Source organism: Heteronotia binoei, chromosome 7 (assembly GCF_032191835.1).
Source record: "Heteronotia binoei isolate CCM8104 ecotype False Entrance Well chromosome 7, APGP_CSIRO_Hbin_v1, whole genome shotgun sequence".
Lineage (NCBI taxonomy): Eukaryota > Metazoa > Chordata > Lepidosauria > Squamata > Gekkonidae > Heteronotia > Heteronotia binoei.
Window position 1 is genome coordinate 102,820,856 of NC_083229.1, and position 9,164 is coordinate 102,830,019.

The following is a 9,164-nucleotide window of genomic DNA, read 5'->3' on the forward strand; positions in this document are numbered from 1 at the left end:
CCTGGGATACTGGTGCTGGTATCCAGGCTGGCCCTCCACCAAAGTTTTTGGCAAACACCAAGTCCTCCGTGTTGAACCCCTGGAGGGCCTGGACTGCCTCTGGTATCTCTTGTAGGTCGGGTGCGCAGTCCAGGTGTATGCGATGCAGGACGGTTGTCAGCCGCCGGCCTATGAGAAGCTCTGGTGGGCTGCGGCCACTGACTATACTGGGGGTGGAATGTTGTGCTAAGAGGCACTCAACAAGGCGTGCTTCCCACTCCTCTTATATGATGAGGCAGAGTGTTTCCTTCTTATCCCGCACCATTCTTTCCATTTGGCCGTTTGTGGCTGGGTGGAAGGGGGCCAAGCTTAGGTGTTTTATTAAATTCCGGCCACAGAAATCCTGAAATTCGGCTGAGGTGAAGGCCGTCCCATTATCAGATACTAATGTGTCTGGGAGGCAGTGTGTGGTAAAAACCCTGCAGAGAGCCGCTAGTGCCACCTGCGAAGAAGTGGAGGCTACGGGCACTACCTCCAACCATTTGGAGTAGGAGTCCACAATGAGGAAGAATAGATGCCCCTGGAATGGCCCTGTGAAGTTGAGGTGCAGGTGGGACCAGGGGTTGCGAGTGGACTCCACCGTTGGGCCGGGGCGCAGGGCGGTGCCAGTCGTGTCTCCTGGCATGGCTGACATCAGGCCACCCAGGATTCTATGGCGTCGTCAATTCCTGGCCACCAAACATAGCTGTGGGCCAGTGCTTTCATGCATACTATCCCCGAATGGGTTTCGTGCAGCACTGTTAGGACGCGCTGCTGCAGTACCGGGGGCATCACCACCCGACTTCCCCACAACAGGCACCCTTTATGCACAGACAGTTCGTCCTAGCAGGATGCAAATGCAGAGAATTCCGAGCCCACCACTCGTCCTTCAGGCCACCCCCTCCACACCCAGTTCAGAACTCGGGAGAGAGTTTTGTCCTTGGCAGAGCAGTGGGCAATGTCCTTTGCGTGCAGGGGGCAGTCTGGGAGGGCTTCCAGTGACATGATCTGGAATGCCGGGGCCAGGTCTAGGTCCATGGAGGGCAGCAGCAGTTGGCTGAGAGCATCCGCATGACCCATCGCTTTCCCAGGGCGGTACTTAAGGTCATACAGGTAACCCGCCAGGAAGATGGACCACCTCAGCATATGGGGCGGCTGTCGGGGGCAAACAGGCCCAACAGGGGCTTGTGGTCCGTCAATATTGTGAAGGGCCGGCCATACAGGTAATCGTGGAATTTTTTTACCCTTGCCACGATAGTCAAGCCCTCTTTGTCTATTTGAGTGTAGTTTTGCTCTGCTTTTTGTAAGGTCCTAGAATAGAAGGCTACCAGGACCTTGCGGCCATCCGGCAGCTTGTGGGCCAACATGGCGCCGACCCCATAGGGCGAGGCGTCGCACGCGAGCACAACGGGTAGCCGCTTGTCAAAGTGCACCAGCAAGCTGTTATAAGTCAAAATGTCGTTTACTGCCTGGAAAGCATTGGCTTGCTGACGACCCCAATCCTACGTTGTCCTTTTGTCCAGCAGATTGTGCAAGGGCTCTGCTACCGCTGCCTTGTGGGAGAGGAAGGCATGGTAGAAATTGAGAATTCCCAAGAATGATCGTAACTCAGCCTTGTAGGTGGGAGCTAGCACATCGCAAATGGCCTTTATTTTGTCCTGGGCCGGATGAATGCTGCTCGTGTTTACCGTATACCCCAGAAAATCTATGGTGGGCACCCCCAAAACACATTCTTCCCATTTTACCTTTAACCCTGCCCCCTCGAAACACTGCAACACCATTTGGAGGCGGTCGCCAAATTCATCTTCAGTGGCTGCCGCAATTAGTACATTGTCGAAGAACAGCTGTACCCCGGGGATGCCTTTAAGAAGGGAATCCATTAAGTTCTGAAACAGTTCGCTGACCCCAAACTGCAAGTGTCTGACTTTGAAGGCCCCCCTTTCGCCTCTGATGTGGCTGCGTCTACTGGGAGCTGTTGGTATGCTTGTGCCAAATCCAGTTTCCCAATGATTTTTGCTCCCGCTAGGGATGCTAGCATATGGCTCACCACCAGAACAGGGTATGCATGGCCCTGCAACACCTTATTTATTGTGCATTTATAGTCCGAGCAGATGCATATGCTGCCATTTGGTTTGACTGGGGTTACTATGGGAGTCTCCCACTTTGCATTGGCCGCTGGTTCCAGAACCTCTTGGGCCACGAGGCAGTCCAGCTCCTCTTCGAACTTGGGCCTGAGAGCTAGTGGCACCCACCTGGCCTTTAGCTGTATGGGCTGTACGTTGGGGTCTAGTTGTAAGGCTATGGGGGCCCCAGTGTATGTCCCCAGAGTTTCATTGAAAACTGCGGGGAACTCTTCACACACCTTTTGAAAATCCCTTTGAACGGGGGTGTAATGGATCCCTGTCACTTGGATGCCCAGTGCCTGGAACCAGGACCGACCTAGGAGGCTGCATAGATCGCCCTCCACCACAATGAGGGGGCGCTCGCCCTTGAACTTTCCGTACCTAACATGGACCACACCCCGGACTGCAACCTCCCGCTTCTGAAAGTCCCAGACTAGGAATGAGGTTGGTTTTAACTGAGCTCCCCCCGCCTCCGGGGCACATTTCCCTGAACGTGTGGGCCGAAATGATCATCTGACCCGCTCTGGAGTCTAACTCCATTTTGCAGGGCTTGCCTTCCATGAACACAGTCACATAGTATTTATCCGGGGAGGGAATGGGCAACTGGCATACCTGGGTCCCCGAAGTGGTGAGTGCTTGGATGTCATCCACTAGTGCAACCTCATGACGGCGGCCATTCTGTTGGCGAGGAAGTTTACCTTGGTGCAGCGCCACCGACCAGCACACCTGAGCTATGTGCCTGACCTTCTCACATGTATGGCAGGTCGTGCTCCTGAACTTGCATGTGCGCCGCTCATGTGGTTCCCCACAATTCTGTTGCTCGCGGCCTCTGCTTTTGTGGGGTCACCTGATGCAGCTTGAGGGCGTCCTCCTTGTCTGAGTTGTCTGATTCTGCAGCCGGTCGCAGCTGGTGGGCACTGGTCCCAGGGCGACGGGCCTTTTCTTTGTGCGCATTCTCGGCAGCGGTGGCTATTTGTAGGGCCTTCTCCAAGGTCGGCTTTGATTCTGTCACGATTTTCCGACGTGCCTTCCCGTCCTTGAGGCTGTGAGTGAACTTCACAAGTAGGTTCTCCTCCAATTGTGTGCCATACTCTGCCTTCCTTCCCAAGTCTCACAGGCAGGCTAGGAAGGTTGCTATGGTCTCGTTCGGCTCCTGGAAGCTGTCAAGGAACTGTAGCTTCCGGATGAGGAGAGTAGGCTTAGGGACAAAATGGCTGGTCAGCGCCTTGATGATCTTATCGAAAGAATACGCCTCGAGCGTCTCTGGCGCGACCAAGCCCTCTGCTAGCTGTAACGTAGTGATGCTGCAGTTGCTTAGCAGGATGGCTTTCTTGATTTCGTGTTCATCCTCCTTGATTCGCTGTGCACGAGGTGGTACTTGAGTCTTTTGACCCAGGCTTCCCAGGCCTCGGGCTGTGCCAGGTCGAACTCCAGAATGGAGTTTTGCAATCCGGATGCGATAGCCATGATCGGGCTGAGCGGCGGCGCCAGTTGTGCGGCAGCACTGGAGCTCGGTGCACTTGGCGGTGCCGGGGTGCTCTGGACCTCACTCATCCGGATCCCATCCTCATCACCACTATAATATACCATACCAAACCTTTAATGGCATAATAGAATCAGATAAAAATACAGAGAATATAAAAATTTAAACATTGGAGATAAAATCAAAATAAAACCGAGCTTACAGATGCATTCAAACATGGTCAGAATTAAATTTAAGGATGTCAGCCAGAAATTTTGCCACAGCCTCACTAACCACCCCCTCAGTATCACTCAATAAATAATAACAGGGTGGCAGAATGGACAAATCTGGAGAAAAAGAAAGCTTGCCAAATAAATCTTTACGGAGGTTATGGTATAAAGAACAATCAAGCAATATATGCTGGATTGAGTCAGCCTCTGCTTCCCAACTCTGTGGATGGTGACATTACTGACCACCCTATATACACAGCATCTATCAGATGAAGTTCCTCAGGGGGCCAGAGGGGGGGAAAGGCATGCTGGGGGACACCACCTGCCCCACAGCAAGGGTTGCAGGTTCATGACTTCCAGCCAGATGTCTTGTTCAGTCGCATAGTCGAGTCTGACTCTTTGCGACCCCATGGACAAAGTAACACCAGGCCCTCCTGTCTTCCACCATCCTCCAAAGTCTGCTCAAATTTGTGTTTGTTACATCAGTAACACTGTCCAGCCATCTCATCTTTGCCATCCCCTTCTTTTGCCTTCTGTCTTTCCTAGCATCAGGATCTTCTCCAGGGAGTACTCTCTTCTCATTTGGTGGCCACAGTATTTGAGCTTCAACTTCAGCATCTGACCTTCCAGGGAAAAGTCTGGAGCTCGGTGCGCCGGGGTGCCCTGGACCTCACTCATCCGGATCCCATCCTCATCACCACTATAATATGGTGGGTTCTATGCATGGCAGGGTCTCGGCGCAGTGATAACAAGCTCTTTATTAGGAATCACATAGTAAAGGTTACAATACACGACTGGGGATGGGGCCAGCAGGCCCAACTTATATACATCTCTAGGTTCCTGCACTAGCACATCATTGGGTCATTCAAACTGGTGGGGGCTTGTGATTGGTCTAGGGCTGCAGGGATTTGGATACTGCAGCCCTTTGTTCCCACGTCCCTAAGCTCAGTCTGCCGAGCTCCAATGAGCCAGAGGAAATATCCTCTGCCTAGCTCCAATGAGCCAGAGGAAATCTTCTCATGAGTCCACATACACAACACCAGCCATCTCATCGTTTGCTGTCCTCTTCTTCTTTTTGCCTTCTGTCTTTCCTAGCATCAGGATCTTCTCCAGGGAGTGCTCCCTTCTCATTTGGTGGCCAAAGTATTTGAGCTTCAGCTTCAGCATCTGACCTTCCAGTGAACAGTCTGGGTTGATCTCCCTTAGAACTGACTGATTTGATCTTCTTGCAGTCCAAGGGACTCTCAAGATTCTACTCCAGCACCACATCTCAAAAGCATCTATTCTTCTGTGCCCGGCCTTCCTTATGGTCCAGCTCTCACAGCCATACATTACTACTGGGCATACCATCGCTTTGACTATACGGACTTTTGTTGGCAGGGTGATGTCTCTACTTTTTATTATACTGCCCAGGTTCGCCATAACTGTCCTCCCAAGGAGCAAACGTCTTAATTTCATGGCTACAGTCACCATCTGCAGTGATCTTGGATCCCAGAAATGTGAAGTCTGTCACTACTTCAATGTCTTCCCCTTCTATTTGCCAAGGTGTGATGGGGCTGGATGCCATGATCTTAGTTTTTTTGACGTTGAGTTTCAAGCCTACTTTTGTGCTCTCCTCTTTCACCCTCAACAAGAGGTTCTTTAGGTCCTCCTCACTTTTTGCCATTAGAGTAGTGTCATCTGCATATCTGAGGTTGTTGATGTTTTTCCCGGCAATCTTAATTCCGGCTAGTGTTTCATCCAGGCCAGCATTCCGCATGATGTACTCTGCATATAAATTAAATAAGTAGGGTGACAATATACATCCTTGTTGAACTCCTTTTCCTATTCTAAACCAATCAGTTGTTCCATATCCCGTTCTGACAGTTGCTTCTTGACCCTTATACAGGTTTCTCAGGAGACATGTGAGGTTGTCTGGTACTCCCATCTCTTTAAGGATTTGCCACAGTTTGTTGTGATCAATAAAGTAGAAATAGACGTTTTTCTGATACTCAAACTGGAGGCAAAGATTTGGATTGTACTCATGTTATACTTTCTCATTTCTTGATTCTGCTGTTCTGCTCCAGGGGGAGAGGTGTTGGACCACAAGGAACAGTAGCATGGGGGCTGCTGGGAAACTGCAGTGGGAGTCGGAATAAGTGGAAATCTTGCAAGAGTGGTTCTTTTCTTTAGTGTGCAGAATGAGACACAGGATCCAACTCATTACCAATATGGCTTGCAAAAATAATGTCTCAGAATGACCTGTTCCTAAGGCACCTGTCACAGCTTATCAGTGGTGCTGGTTAATTCTGTTTTGTCTCAGAACCAATTAGTGATTGCTAGCATACTTGTGGAGTGCAGTTTGCAGGGCACCACTGGCATCCATCTTACTGCTCTCACCAGGGCTTTTTTTGAGCAGGAACATCGTTCTGGCTGGCTTGGCATCAGGGTGTGTTGCCTAATACGCAATTAATTCCTGCTGGGCTTTTTCTACAAAAAGCCCTATAGGAAGCAATGGTGACATCACAGGGCGTGGCCTAATATGCAAATGAGTCCCCGTTGGGCTTTTTCTACCAAAAAAAGCCCTGACTGTCACTATTCAACATCTACATGAAACTGCTGGGTGATGTCTGGAGATTGAGAGAAAAAGGTGAAACTTTATCTAGATGATATGGAGGTATTGTTGATTGAGCAGAAGTAGACCCATTTGCTTTGGATAGGGCTGCACTCTTCTTGAAGCCTTAAGCTTAGGCATATCTTGGGTATGCTTTTAAATCTGATGGGTATCTGGGTAACAGTGGTAGTTGCTTCCCACCAACTTATGCTGGTTTACTAGTTGTGTCCTCTTCCTGAGTGAGAATGATGTAGTCAGGGTAATTCATATTTTAGTGACATCCAGTATGGACTACTGTAACAAGGATATAGGAATCTTTGAAGAATGTCTAGAAACTATAGCTGTCCAGAATGCGAGCAGCCAAGGTGTTAGCTAGGGTGAGCCATTTACAGCTTATAATGCCAATTTCCCCAATATCTGGCTTCTACTTGTTCTCTAAATTCAACTTAAAATGCCTTAGTTAACTTTTGAAGCCACAGTTTTTAATGTTTGGATTATCTAAAGGATTTAAGGGTGTCAGGTCTTACCTGCTTGCTGGTGGGGAATGGGAAGGACTTTCTGGGAGTGGGGTTTTTTTTGACGTTGGCAAGTGTGGCACCCCCAATGTGATGATGTCACATAGAAGTGACATCATAATGCCGGGGATGTCATGGCGACACTCTGATATTTTGGGCAAAACTCTATGGTTACTAATTAGCTACCAATTTGTTTCCAGGCTCAATTCAAGGTGCTAGTATTGACATTCAAAGTCCTGTATGGTTTGTGGCTAGCATATCTGAAGGACTGACCTTCTCCCATATGAACCTACCTATTAATTCAGGTCATCTTTGGACGTCTTGCTTTGGATTCCCTCACTATCTGAGGCTAGACAGGTTGTAACATAAGAAATGGTCTTCTCAGTTGTGGCACCAAAACTTCGGAACTCCCTTTTCAGGGAAATTTGTCTCTCTCTTTCATTGTCTTCCACAAGCAGGCGAAGCGCTTTTTGGCATACTCCCAATAACTTTCACAGTCCCTCCTCTTTGCTTGTGCTGTTATGTGTGTGTTTATATGTTTTTAAATATTAAATATTTTATATAAACTGTATTTTAAATGCTGTTTTAATGTCTGAAATATTTTGATGTTCATTGCCTTGGGGATCCTCTTTGGGTGTAAAAGTGGCATAGAAGTGCTTTTAAGTGAAATAAGTAAATATTAAGATCTTTAGAAGTCTTGCTCTATGGCCTTTCACCATTTGTGATGAAATCAATAGCTATTTCTCAAGAGTGGCATAAATATCGTAGAATTCCCTAAGGAATTCTTGTTCCATTCTGTATCCGATTGTTGGGCAAAGGACCCCAGGAGCAAGAGACTTCAGCATCTTTCTAACAGTTTTATTGTCTTCCAGAGTTTTTTTGTCTCGTTAAATAATTCCTTGAACACTCTGTTTGAAGGACTTTTGTAGAGTGGATTTGGATTGGATTGAGTACTTACCAGTACTTTGCTACTGCTGGAGACATAGATTTGAACATTTTGTATTAATAGACCTAGCCTACCTTGCAGGGTTATTGTGAGGATAAAATGAAGGCAAAACTCTGCATGTCAACCCATGCTCTGTGGATGAAGAGGTGGTTTTAAAATATACCATATAAATTGATTTCAAAGCAACCATTGGACAATCGGGACTTGAATTCCCATCTGCCCTGGTGGGCTTCTGCAGGTAGAGACAAGCCCCTCTCCGTGTAAATTCTAATAAATCCCAAGCCTGACTAAATTTGTGAATGAAACAGGAAGTGCAAGTTAACAATCCTGTCGCGATCTACTTTTCATGGGACTTGAGGAGGAATTTCTTTACTGTGAATCTGTTCTATGAATTGAACTTGTGAGATGTTCTATGAATATACCTGATTGATTAAATCATTTTGTACCTGGTATTGTAATACAGCCTAGTGATTTTGGTCACTAGAACCTGCCTAGGTCATTGGTTGCCCACCTGGAGGCTGGCAACCCTATTTGAATGGGTCCTACAATCTATGGGAATAGAAAGAATTCAAGTATTCAACTTGGTGCATGGCAACTGGATGGCAAACAGTTTCCACTGCAGTCAAGTATATCCAACAAAAGCAACAGTGAAGATGCTATCTGATTTGCTCACAGCAGCCTTCTGGATGACCAAATTTTTTAGCTACCGTGTTCCCACCAAGGTAGAGGAACTAGGCAATATAGCATAGCTCCTAATGATCCCATCAACTTCCTCTCTCAATTTCTCCATCACAGTAAGACAGTGGGTTGGGACTCAGGTGGGTTGCAGAGCCCTGCCTTCTGGGTTGTGAGCCCCTACAGATGTCTTTTTTTTTTTTTTGCTGCTTCTTGGAAGGACCTGCCGCTAGTGTCCATGTGTAGAATGGAAGGGTGCCATGCTTCCCTTTGCAAGCAGTCTGAGAGGAACAATAGGATGGTGAGGCAAAGTGAGGATTTCTCCATCGCTTTAACCCATGGCTACAACACACCTCTTGGTTGTGTTTCTTGTCTCCAGTTCTCTACGTCTGCTGTTTACTAGTCTGGGCTTGACACTGATGAGGTTGTATAACTCAGTTTTCCCTTCTTCCTGTCACATGGCTGTGATGTCGCATGCTTGCCCCTTTGTGGCTTCTGTGCTGTGGTTTAGGTGTTGAATGAGGGTCCAAGGTCCAAAGGCTGAAGTAGCAGATACTATTACCACACACATTCTCACCCCTGGTCAGATTTTGTCTCTTATT